Source organism: Centruroides sculpturatus, unplaced genomic scaffold, assembly GCF_000671375.1.
Source record: "Centruroides sculpturatus isolate CEXI.00-Female unplaced genomic scaffold, Cexi_2.0 scaffold1790, whole genome shotgun sequence".
Classification (NCBI taxonomy): domain Eukaryota; kingdom Metazoa; phylum Arthropoda; class Arachnida; order Scorpiones; family Buthidae; genus Centruroides; species Centruroides sculpturatus.
Window position 1 is genome coordinate 47,104 of NW_019385920.1, and position 11,114 is coordinate 58,217.

General features: G+C 30.6%; 1 long non-coding RNA gene across 1 annotated transcript; it reads right to left on the reverse strand.

The window, feature by feature from the left end:
• Positions 1–1,162: 1,162 nt before the first annotated feature.
• On the reverse strand, positions 1,163–2,850 carry LOC111612582. Its single transcript, XR_002754631.1, has 3 exons — positions 2,409–2,850; positions 1,391–1,492; positions 1,163–1,299 (listed from the first exon to the last, which is right to left on the reverse strand). It is a non-coding gene; the product is annotated as an uncharacterized LOC111612582 (long non-coding RNA).
• Positions 2,851–11,114: the final 8,264 nt, after the last annotated feature.

An 11,114-nucleotide genomic window follows, 5' to 3' on the forward strand; every position in this document is an offset into this window, starting at 1 on the left:
ATTAGATATTAAGTTACGTAATGATTCATTTATCATTTAGTATACTTGTAGTAAAGATAATTGTGGAAATTCCATTGCTTAATTATTAGGGATTTGTAAACGAATTTTAGTTTTTATCTTTAATAGTGTAATATCCTGTTTAAAATTTCGCAAAATTAACGAAAAGTCTGCAGATGTAAATAAATAAATTCCCTTGATGATAGCTCGTTCGATAGATTCACGCGGTTAACTGAATTTTGGCCTATGCTCTTCTCATTCTAAAGCCACCGTTGTTTAGGGATTTTCTTAAGAAAAATTTAGGGTTTTTAGGAATGTTTTATACAAATTCTATAACGTACGGTTCATTTCTTGTTTTGCTCATCCAAATTGTTCAAGAATTTTATGTACTTTTTTTCCCTGCCAGATTATTTCTCATCTAAATTCTTACCTAGAAAATAGGGATTTTTCCACTGATTAAAATCGTTCAGTACAAAAATACCTTCCAAATTTTAAATTTATGATGAAATTAAATTTCTTAAATCCCTGATAAATTAAGTACAGTACAATGTAAAATATATTGTCCCGTTGTCGATTTATTTACTAAAGAAACGATTCTTTCTGCATTGACTCCGCATTAGAATTATCGCATAGATCGAACGAAACAAATCTTGAATAATTTGTTAATTAATGGAGAATGTTTTTAAATATTTCTTTTTAATGTTTAGAATGTCCCAATTTGGAGAAATGAAAAGAATTTGAACGGAATTCGATATCGTAAATCGAATGAATCGTAATATTGAATGAAGAAAAGATTTTTAACGTTGTAAATAGATTTAAGTTCAGAAGAATTCAAGAAAAATCATGCTAACATTATAAAGACTTTTAGAATTAGTGTTAAAAGTTTAGATAGAAGAAGATAACGGGAAAGCAAAGCGGCTAAAATCTTTTTATCCAAAACTATCGCACTTTTTAAGATACAAAACAGCATAAATTCTAAATTAATTTATTATTATTCAAATTCTACATCATTCCTCATTAAAATAAAAAGCTTTTCGTGTCTGTACTTAAATAATATCAGTCAATATTTTTAAGTTAACGAGAAATGCACGAAGATTGTATACCGAATCGCGCGTTATTCTAGCTAAATTATGGAAATTTTCTATTAAAATAGTATAAGAAACTAACCTGAACTCTTGCTTCTGAAAGATTTATAGTTCTAGCAACATCTTCTCGAAGGAAAACGTCAGGATAATGAGTCTTCTGAAACAAAGCTTCTAATTCGTTTAGTTGTTGAGGACTAAAAGTAGTTCTGCTGCGACGCTTCATAAAAAATTTTTTAAAAATTATTATAAATTATAGATATATTTTCTTCTCTAGAATATAAAGTTATTATTTTTAAACTTCAGATTACCTGTCTTCTACGAATTAATAAGCAATCTTGTACGCATATACTCGTAGGACCGTGTGGAAGTAGAGGCAAAGGGGATGGATTAGTTAAATATGGTGAACTCATCTAAAAATTTCAAATGAATACTTTTAGAAAGCGAAGTTGGAGATATTTGTATATGTTTTTGACGTTTTCAACAGCTTAGATAATAGTTTACTTATCCATAAAAGGCCTGTCAAAATGCATACCGATTGGATTATATGCTTGTGAGCTTGTAGTTTAAATCTAAAATTACTTCAAAACATTTTCTTGCATTAAACTTTGAGTAGAGTTCAAGTTTTTCAGTGAATTTAATTGGCTATTTAACTATAAATTAATTTATTGTAAGCTAACTTCTGTAGTTTATACTTAATGATTATCTAAAAACACATTAAAATCTTTATCTAAAACTAACTTAAAACAAAAATAGGCCTTTAAAAATAAGTATACCAGTTACTGATAATCAGTTACATACGTAAAATAATTATTTTCCTAAATTTCTTTGGATATTAGATTATTTCATCAAGATAAATCTTTGATTCTCCATCTTCTTAGAAGTAGAATTAAAGAAATAATCCAGAATTTTCCACAAAAATACATTTTAAAAAATCGCCAAAAACTCCATAAATTTTTAGAAAAAAAACCACGATAATTTTCAAACAATTTAAATTGAAATTTTCTTAGATGATCCACTGAAGTCGGGATCAAAAAAAAGCAATTTAAACAAAACATTTTCCATTAAGAAAACCCACAAAAGCTAATTCTTTGCATTAAAAAAAAATAAAAATTTGTAAAAAAATTATCAATTTATAGAATCAAAATTGAATATACGAAATTGAAAGAAAAAAATATTCTAGATTTTTTATAAAACTCTAGAATCTCAAATTCATACATTTCAAACGGCCGGAAGAAAAGGAAAAAAAATTCAAATTTAAATAATTTAAAACCGTTATTAAAAAAAATAATGCTATTTTATAGACTAAAATAGATTGATATTACTCACTTCGGTTGTAATTGATGTATAAGGTATATTGGTTGATAAGAGTTGTAGTAGTATAAGCCCAAACAGTAGGAAAAATAATGTGTGTTGTGTGTGTATAGAGCACCGATCCAATCTTTTATGCTCATCACCTGTGTATTGAGAAGAAATTTTAATATCGGTTGGCGTCCCATGATTCCCTGCGAGCCAAGTTGGTGGGAAAAGACGAGGTTTGCTACAAAACCAATCAGGTATAGTGTAGCAGTGACTCGCTTTGTCGGTGTCTCATTTCTAATTACACTAAACGGTTGATAATATAGAAAGCTGCTTTGTCATCGGTCGGTGCTCGTTGAATAGCACCATGGGAGGTTAATTATTACAAAACTACATCTTTTACATCCCATCCACGTGATAAATGTGACAATTAGATTTGTGTAGATTTCTATAAAATTCGTTTGTTTTCATATCTTACCATCCCTTCTACCTTCTCCAACTTTTTCTAACTTTATTTTCTTCTTACTTTCGCAAACTTTTGGATCCAAATATGCCGAAAACGGTCCTAAAATGGAGAAATCTTGTCGCTTTTTAATAGCCAAATAATTGTGTTTTTTTTTTATTCTGTAATTTTGTGATTAAATTAATTAAATTCTAGTAATTAACTCCTTAAATTTCTTTGGATGCTTCTGGAAAAATATCTGTTGATTTAAATGGTGAGAAATGTTACAAATTTACCTTTTTTTCGTGGTAAGAAAATTGTTAAACGTATATTTCATTTTGCGTTTTTATTAAAAAGAAAAGTTAAAACTATAATTGAAAAATACTTTGATTTTATTCGATCGCCATAAGCTTAAAACAATCGTGCCTGGGCTCAAAAAGCTCACATTTTCTTCGTCAGAAAAGTTAAATTTGGTGAAATAGGGATATTTCCCTTTAAAGGGAAATTGAGAAGATAATTGAGGATATTTCCCTCTACAGGAAAATATCCTCAACATTTAAAAAGTTGATTTCGATTATAATGGAAAAAATAAAACAAAGCCAGGGATAAAATTAGGAAATTTACCCGAAATTTCCCTAAAATATTCCCTGTATAATTTTATAATTAAACTACTTGTTAAAAATTTAATCACAAAATTATACAGGAAAAACTTTTAGGTTTCTGTTTTGAATAATTATTTATGAAACTTTTTATTATTTAAATTGTTGAATTTTGAAAAAATTATATCCCTAAAAATTTTCCCTAAATAATTCAAATTAAAATAGTTGAATTATTTAGGGAAATTTTCTTATATTCAAAAGGGAATTTCTGGATAAATTCCCTAATTTTATCCCCGGAAAAATTTAAGATTTCTCTCATTAGAAACAACTTAAAACCTTCGCAACTAACGAAAAAAACCGAGAAGAGATTTTAACGCTTAAATTAAAATATTCCGAAAAAAACTAATTAGGGTGAAACGTCATTAAGGGAATGAAATTCGAATTGAAAAATATTAGAAAATAGATTTAATTTTAAGTAAAGGTAAGTTAAAATTTTTCTAATTATAAAAGAAAGTGGATAGGTAGATGGAACCTTTATGAATCTTTGTTTGTACTTCAGGTAAAAGTTATTTCGATTTGTAACATGCTTCTTGAATATCCAATTTGAGTAAAAGCATCGACAAACCAACATCCTTGTTGCTAAAGTAACAAAACTTTCGATGATATCATCATAGTATTGGAGTATGTTGTTAATCTTGATACCCGACACCCCCTTCAAGAAAAATCTGTTCTTGGAAATTCGATATTATAACCTCATCTTCAATTATAAATATTAAATATTATGATTGATATTTAATGTTTCTAATGATATCATTCATGAATATGATACCTTCTACAAATAACTTTTCCATATTCCGACCGAGCTTATCATGTAAATAAACCTTGCAAATTCTGTTGAATTTAAACGTTTTAAACCCACCGAAAGTTGTTTTTCTTCTTGTTTTTAGATGTTTTGTGCTGTTTTTTTAAGTAAAATCGCCGAAAATTGCCCGCAAAAATCCAAAAAAAGCGCTTAAAATCGCGGCGTTTTAACTATGTAATTTATGAATGAGAGATCATCGTAACCTTTATATTGGAGGCCTTTGAAAATTGTTTTTTTTCGTTTTTAAGCAGTTTTTATTGAAATTTTTCGAAACTTTCTTGAAAATATCCTTTAATGCAGTCCGGCATTATGTAAATATCATTTTAAAAACTAATTTTTGAATTTTTTAAGATGAGAAATGTCTTGAAATGTGTTCAAAACTGATTTTTTAGAAGGGAAAAAAACAATAATTGCACTTATTTTCCATCGATTTTTTTTTAATTCGTGACTCCAGACAAACATTTTATTCGATCGATTTAATATTTATGTGTTATTAAATATATATATATATTTGCGAATTTCGGATTAATTTTTTGACAAATAAATACATTTTTTCAGATTAAATTTGATGAAAGCGGAAAGAATAAAAATCTATAAAAGTCAAACTTAAAATTTCAAAACAAAAAAGAAAACAAAACATTTTATTAAGAACAAAATTATTTTTATTTTATATTAAAAGTTGTAAAATTATTACAAATTTTAATCCGAAACATCTAAAAACCGGGTCCGAATCTCTTCACTTAAATCCGAAAAAAATGAAAAATATTCTATTATAAAAAATTTCAAAAGTTTTATATTATTATTAAATGATAAAGCTGATAATTCTTTAAAAATTCACTTATTAATTTAAATGAATTTACTCCCCAAACAAATAAAATATCCCCCAAAAAATCCACAATCAGAAACTCCTTGAATCCTCCAAAAAATCCTCCAAAATTCCAAAAAATTAACCTAAAATTCCGTTTTATTAGGGATAAAACTAACAATTCCAAAAAAATCGTTTATTAATTTTATAAATTTATGCATAAAAAATGCAAAAAAAAACCACATAAACTTCCAACTAACTTATACAAGATGCGAACTCCAACTTGTGTTGTGGGTTGTGTTTTTCATTTTTATTTATTTATTTATTTTTTTTTTTGGAGAAGCTTTAAAAAAACACAAGCTGAAGCATTTATACAAAACGTAATTATAAAAAAAGAGATTTTTTTAGAATATATTTTATTATTTTTGATTGAAAAGGAAAGTGAATAGGGCGCATAGACGCAAACATTGATTAGTTTCTATTAATTACACTAGTGTATAGAAGGAGCAAGAACAAAATTACACCAATGACATCATAATAGAAGCATTGACTGTCCTTCCCCCATCTGCCTCTATTAATAGATCGAAGATGTTATTCTTCTCTTGTGTCCCTTTTGTTTTTTTGTATATTCGCGGTTCCTCTTTTGAAAATTCTGTGTAATTACAAACCTAGAAGATTAATTTCTCTAGTTGCTTACATACAAAAGTCACGTTCGATGATGATGATATTAAATCACATGGGAATGTAATTTATCTGAAAGTATTAATAAAATATCTTTTCGACTTGATTATTAATAATGTCCGATGTATCTTACGATCGGAAAATGGCGACAAATATTCCGTTTCTGATGATAGGGATGATGATTCTTTCTCTGGTTTTAGACAGAGGATGATGATTTATTTTCTCTTTGATTCGAAGCTGGTGGTGATGTTTATTTTCTGACGGTTTGGAAACTATAAATATGCTTATTTTCTGATAATAAGATGATGATGATGATGATGATCATTCTTCTGACGATTTTTATGATGATGGTTTCGAATCGTGTTTAGAAATGAGAAAGATTGCTTTGTATTTGAAGCTGTGATGATGACGATTTGTGTGAATGAAGAGCTGTTATGACTTGTAAATGATAAATATGTTTACTTTAAAATTTGATGATGATGATGTTAATTTTTTTTTGATGAATTGGAGAAAACGGAGATGTTCATTTTCTGATATATTTAGAAATGAAGACGCTTATTATTTTATACTAGCTGCAAGGACTCGCTTCGCTGGGTTTTTATTTGCACGTAATATAGTTTTTTTATATATAAAAGACTGTTTTTCTAAGTAATCTAGAATCTAGCTGCAAGGACCCGCAAAAACGCAAAAAACCGCCTGTAAATCTTGCATGCCGCTTTATATTAACACTTCCTTGTTACTCAACACTTCTATTGTTAACACTTCTATTGTTAACACTTCCATTGTTGACACTTCCACTGTTAACACTTCTATTGTTAACACTTCCATTGTTACACATCTTCGAAGTCAACCACTTTCAACCCCATATCTCCCTCACCCTTATAGCTATCGAGACGCAACCTTCTGATACTTACTTTATGATGCGATAATAAAACGTTTTCTGACGATAATTAACTGTAAATCATCATCAAATAAACACTTTATTTTTCAATTTTAATTATCTTTATACCTAATTAACACTTCAATTAATGTCATCGAAATTTTCTTTTTCAATTCAATCAAGAAAATTATCTTGATTAAAAATTTTTCAGATTATAATTATTGTTATTTATTAGATGTTTACAAAAATATTATTAGAATTAAATTACATTATATCCATTAGTTTTTTTTTAATTTTCGAATTTAACTAAATAGGGGCCCCTTTCCTCCTCCCCGGAGGCACCCCCAGGAATTTTTCGGAGTGGTTCGTCCCTGCTATGTTGGGCCCCCATGCCCTAGCACCCAGCCCCCCATTTTCAGCCTAAAAAAAAATAGCATGAAAACACCGTGGCATGTTTCAATACTATGCGGTGGAGCATCGAACTTACGCCCATTATCAAGGGTTTGACCTCTGCTGGGGTTGTCCACACGAAAGCCGGATGAAGAACAATGCACTTCCCGTGATATACTATAGGTCTTATGGCATGCCATAGTTATACCCATTAAAATAGGTCTGACCCTCAACGGCAACATCAACCTCGACCCACATCAATTTTCATTCATAAAATATAATATTGAACTAAACTTATTACACGGGGAGACTGTATAAAATATTTTTTATGTATTGCACGTACAGTACAATCTCGGTAATCCGACATTTATGGGACCGAAGCAGGATCGAGGATGTCGGATCGAGGAGATTGCAGGATTATTGGAAGTAAGTGAATTCAATGACACACAAAGAAATTTAAAAGCGCGGAGTCAATTGTTAAAGGGGCAGAAAAATGCAAGTTTCGACTACTGATCATCACATTCGGATGCCCTATCTTTGCCGATAAAGGCCCGCCAGTGGCCATTCTGTTCTCTGGACACTGGGGGTTCGGTCATGGGTTCGCGCCTCTCCAGGATAATCTGGCCACATGGAGTTTTCCGGGTTTATCCACGTCTGTAATGCCTAAATAGGGGCGAGTTACCATTAAAAAGACCACCTAGAAGGCATCCCCAAGTGTTGCGTTACCGTAATTTAACAAACAAACAAACTTTACCGATAAACAATGTTGCCAAGCTGGAGGATTCCCACTAATTTAGTGGGAGGTATTTATAGCGAATAATTTTCGGGATTGATTTTCTTATATTTATAGTTTATAAGATACGGTACTTTTCTTGAGGAACCTGACAATCTTTAATATTATTCTCCAGCGCAAGCGTTTACGCTCAGGTTCGGTATTATGCTATGTTTAGTGGGAAGCTTGTCTATGACTTGCAGACAGCTCAGATAATACCCGATTCCACTAGCCTAGCATCGGATTTGTGGATGTGTCGAACTAGCGAACAGCCGGATTATCAAGGATTACAATTTATTTGCAAATTTTCAAATTAAAAAAAAAAATTAATCTGTATACAGTATATAAAAAGCAATTATTGTTGGTTTGTCCTTTATACAAATCTTTATTCTTAAATCAATCTGAACCAAAGTTTGTGTGAGTATTACTTAGACTCTGGAAGCTATACATTACCCCAAAATACTGGGATAGTGTTTAGATGACACAGTCTTTACATGTAGCGCCATCTGCTGGCAAAAATAATAAATGTTAATTGTTGTTGGTTTTTGGATTGTTAATAATAGATTTGCTTAATTAGGTTTGCCGACAATTACCGAGAAGCTCAATGCCTAAAGGCATCATCGCTGTGGAATCATGTTAAAAAGTTGTCCCTTTAGATGAGGATCTATCTATTGCAGGGATTCACCAAACTTTAGAAAATGACGATCGCTGGCCGCATAACCAATTTATTCAATACAATATATTGAATACACAAAAAATTTGGTATTTGGGCCATTTTTTGCTATAATTGTTAACAAATCAATCAGCGTATTCAATTGGGGTGGCCGCATGAAAATTTTGCGCACTTCCATTGGATGGATGAACCAATTCAGGATTCTTCAGTTCAGGATTGCTTTTGGGCTAGTTTATACTGTTCTAACTGTATTGGCCCTTCTTAGTGTCTTGAGAAAAGAGAATAATGAAAACAATTATTGAATTATCTATACGTGAAGAGAGAAATTGTGCATATGTAGTGCTTCTTGTGTTTTTTTTATAATAATTCAGTCTTGATTTTTATTGCATTTATTAATTTTTTAAACACTAAATATTCTCCCACAGTAGATGAATTGGTTTTTTAACTTTTCCCATCCTGTGGACACCGAGGAGACATTTTTTTAGCAAGCTAATTAAGGGTTTGGCCAGGCTAACAATGAGGCGACCGAGTGGTGAGAGACGGGATCCAATATATCCAGACGGCCCATTCTCCGAAATCTTGGGGCTTTTCATCCGGTCCGGACATTATCCCGGGTCTCCAGAGCGGTAGGTTACTACTTTAATTAACCGCTCGTCTATACGGCTGTTCTTAATGGGTAAGTGGGTAAAAACCACTAAACATTAATAGTTGGTGGCGGGTTGCACCCAACCAACGAGCTGGCTACATGAAATTTTCCGGGATTTCTTTACCTGTCTAACATCTAAATAGGGGCCATTTTCCTATAAAAATACTTCCAAAGAGATACCTCTCCTTTCGTGTTATTAAACTTGATGGTGATGGATACATTTCTTTCTAATAACGTTTCATGTCTGCCTTTTATATACTGTATTTTATCTAATTCTTCAAATTTAAAGTATTCTAACACATCATTTAATGGTAACGCCGTAATAACATACAAGGATATCGAATTATGACACAGTTTACGGGTGGAAAAAGTAAAACGCATACAATCAATACAAATGTAAACAATTATCACATTTTCGCCGAAACTCCGAGCACCTTCTATGGGAAGTGACCCTTCTCAATACTTTTAACTAGTCAGTCAGTGTCTTTCTCACTTGGCGCAGAGTCACTGCCGTGATTTTAGAAGCTAAATGCATTGTAATACAGTAGTTTTCTTTTGAAATACAAGTTACATTTACAAGTTACATTGTATTTTTCGACAAATTTCCTGTTTATCATTATACATGCAGGGTTGGGCAAAATGCATAATATGAAATAAATGAGAGAGCATGACATAAGCAACTAACTGTTGTTATTTTTAAATATATTCATATTTAAAAATAACAACAGTACACTGACAAAGATATGCCATTTTAGTACCACAGACAATAAGTCCATATAACTTATAATTAGATGCATTATATAGATATGTGGATGACGCTTAGCTTATCCTCATACCGTGGCTATTTAACCAAGGAACCAAAATGGCGACTCCTTAAGGAATATTGGTGTCCTGACGTTGTTTTTAGACGATGGCGCTACGTATACGGAGTAGCGCTGCGGTCCCAATATGGCGGATCTCGGTGCAACTGTTGGAATGTTTTGCGAATTATTTAATTCGAAACATTTTAAAAAGAAATTCATTTTTGGGACGTAAGGCTTTGTTTGTGAGATGAATTTAACGATTTAAATTTAATGTATGCAGCTTCTTCCTGCAACATAAAGTAGATTTTAAAAAATCATTTTAAATATACAAGTTTGTCAAATCTTTATATCAATGTTTTGATTTTCCACAATATAATATTGGTGGAAAATATCATCCATCATATCTAGTTGTTAAATATTCTGGTTTATTTACCTTTTCTGAAAAAATCTTAATCCACTGCTTATATCAATGTTCTGATAGTGTTTACATGTTTAACACTTTATTCACATGATCTTCTATATAGTTGTTTATATATTTTTTAAATTCTGTTGTAATATAAATATATCTTTTGTATGTTCTTTAGATAATGTATCATGATTTACAGAAATGTCTTCACCTAATGTGGTTTCTTCTATAAATGTTGAAGATGTTCCAAAATTTGTTGATGATGTGAGTAGTAAGTACTAGAGAAGTAACTTTTGCAGTTTTTACTTTTTATATAACAGTCGATGGCCTTCCTTTTGGTGGTTTTCTGTGAATAATTTGTTTTGTGAATGAAAACAAAGTTGGAATGGCATTATGCTTTAATTTCTTTTTTCCCATCAACTCTCACTTTTCCCCACATTTTTACAGGATCTCTTGGAAAACATTTTACGATATCCTTTTACAGAAGAGTTAGAACAACCAAAAGCCGAGCATCCAGGCATTATTTCAGTGATATATGCATAATAAAATTAAAGGGTATATTCTAAAACTGGATTCAACATGTCTTTTAAGATACTTTTAATGCATTCAGCAGAATAACAATACAAAAAAGTAGTAATATGTAAAAGAATCATTTGTATAATGAATTTTTATATGCCTTCTAAATTGTATTAGCTTTACAAATATTTTAAATAATCACATATTACCAAATAAACGCTGCAAATGCTGCCTTTCAATAAGGTCCAAAGTACTAGTGTG